This window comes from Genypterus blacodes, unplaced genomic scaffold (assembly GCF_046128005.1).
Source record: "Genypterus blacodes isolate CSIRO-AG114 ecotype Tasmania unplaced genomic scaffold, CSIRO-AGI_Gbla_v1 ptg000434l_1, whole genome shotgun sequence".
Lineage (NCBI taxonomy): Eukaryota > Metazoa > Chordata > Actinopteri > Ophidiiformes > Ophidiidae > Genypterus > Genypterus blacodes.
This window is the reverse complement of record NW_027467205.1, coordinates 27,501-30,054: the sequence shown is the minus strand read 5'-3', so window position 1 is coordinate 30,054 and position 2,554 is coordinate 27,501. Positions and strand designations below refer to the sequence as shown.

At 49.5% G+C, this 2,554-nt stretch overlaps 1 pseudogene; it reads left to right on the top strand.

Moving 5' to 3' along the window:
* Positions 1-48: 48 nt before the first annotated feature.
* LOC142989499 (protein kinase C beta type-like) overlaps positions 49-2,554 on the top strand; it is a 20,966-nt pseudogene continuing 18,460 nt past the window's right edge.

Here is a 2,554-nt window from a genome sequence, read left to right as displayed (position 1 = left end):
GTGTGTCCGCCTCCTGTTGTTCTCCAAGGTGAAGAGCTTGTCCTGTGTGTGTGTCTTCCTCCTCCAGACTGTTTGATGAACATCCATAAGCGCTGTGTGGCGAACGTGCCCAGCCTGTGTGGCACCGACCACACAGAGAGGAGGGGCCGCATCCAGATCACCGCCGAGATCAAGACCAACGTGCTCACTGTGACCAGTACGCACACACACACACATACACACGCACACGCACACACACACAGCACACACACACACAGTTGTTGGTCTCCCTCTAGTGGTAGAGTTGTGGACTTGCATGTTGGATGATGACTTCACCAGGTCAGGCTGTCAGCTGGTTTGTACCAAGTCATCAAACCACCAGGGGGCAGCAGAGATCCACACTGTGTTTACTTTGAGTCTGACACCAGAACCAGAACTGACTCTGACACACACACTGTCTTTACTTCAACTTAGAACTGAAAAGGAAGAATCAATTTAACTATATATCTATCTCTCTCGCTCACTTCTCTCTCTCTCTCCCTCTCTCGCTCTCTCTCTCTCTCTCTCTCGCTCACTTCTCTCTCTCTCTCCCTCTCTCGCTCTCTCTCTCTCTCTTCTCTGTCTTTCTCTCTCCCTCTCTCTCTCACTTCTCTGTCTCTCTTCTCTGTCTCTCTCTCTCCCTCTCTCTTCTCTGTCTCTCTCCCTCTCTCTCCCTCTCTGTCTCTCTTCTCTGTCTCTCTCTCTCTCTTCTCTGTCTCTCTCTCTCCCTCTCTCTCCCTCTCTGTCTCTCTCTCTCTCTCTCTTCTCTGTCTCTCTCTCTCCCTCTCTCTCCCTCTCTCTCTCACTTCTCTGTCTCTGTCTCTCTCTCTGTCTCTCTCTCCTTTTGATTCTGGTTTGTATTGATTAAATATTATAATATTCAGCTGGGCCGCTCTCAGGTCTGAACCCAGTGAGAGGATGCAGCAGGAGATGCAGTGTTGACCTCATGTCCACAGGGGGCAGTGTGGAGCTGTGGACCGATGGACACTGAACCTTCATTTCTGATCTGAACTCATCCCCATAGTAACCTGAAGGATCTCTCTCTATTAGCGCAGGAGATCTGAATGTAAATCAATAATCAATACAGTGATCAGATCAGGATGAAGATCCATTCAGACTGAATCAGCTCAGTCTACATGATGCTGCCTGAAGACATAGAGCTCCTGTCTGAAGAGGACTTTAGGACCACCAGATCCAGGTCCTTCTGATCCAGGTCCATCTGATCCAGATCCTTCTGATCCAGGTCCTACTGATCCAGATCGATGGCCTGTTCATTTGTTTTTTAATTTTCCTCAATATTTTGCTGTGATTGGCTGCCATGTTGAGTGGGCGTGGCTCTGGACATGTGACCTCACAGCTGGTGGGCCTTGGTGGAGGTCTGAGTTCGTTTGAGGCTGATCTATAGTTCTTATCTCAGGTCCCAGTGTGACTGAAGACGCTCCCGTGTGTGTGATGATTGACAGCTGGAGCTCAAAGCACAAACACAAACCCTTCTGCTTGCGTTTTGGATGGAGTTTTTTAATTGAAGTTTTTTTCCGAAATGACCCCTCGTTCAACCAGCATCATCAAACAGGAAACCCCACTGTTGTCGCCGCGTGGCAGAGAGGAAAGCGTGGCGAGCAGAGGGAAGAGGATTTGGACAGAGAACAGGAATCCTCAGACGAGGCTGTTTCACACCAGAAGAGACGCCAACGCCCACGCCGCTGTGCTCTCACACGATTCTGCTGCAACTGCACTCTTATCTCCACTCGCCCTCCCTGTGGCCTAACACACTTCTTATCTCTCTCTCTCTCTCTCTCTCTCTCTCATGCAAACACACACACAAACACGCGCACACAGCTCTCTACACACAACGTACACGCTCACATGCGCTCATTTCAATTTGCATGCTGCTATGTTAGTATGCTAGTTAGTGGCACACACACACACACACACACACACACACACTCTGTGTTTACTGTAAGTGTTGGGCTCCTCCCCTCTTTAGCTCGTCCCTCAGCCAGCGTTTGATGGTCACTTTAACAGGCATCATGTAATATTTATCCCCTGCTCCTGTGAGGGCAGCGCTGTGGTTCGCCTCCTAGCTTAGCACCGCACTTCAGCATCTGGAAAACCTCTGGCCCCTCTGCACTGGGCGCCACAGGAAGTAGCTCCAGGAGGTTGGAATGAAGTTACCAAATGATCTAACATCCCAGCCTGGTCACTGTGTGTTCTTCTTCTCAGTGTGTAGATGTTTGTGCTTCTCTTCAGGTCTGTAGGTTTTTGAATGGACCCTTATGGATCCATGACCTCTGACCTTTGACCCTGAACACTCTGTATGCTGTATGTAACCATCGTATCCAGCAGCTGGATCATTGGCCCTTGTGGTGGTGGGGTTTTATCCACAGAGGGGCGAACACGAGCCAAGTTATGGTTTTGATTTTAGAGACGCTCACATCACCGAGGATTCATTCATTTATATGCACAAATATGAGCAAGTGATTCCATGAAAGCAACCATCTCACCTTCTCTTCCTCCTCCCTCTCCTTCCTCCCAG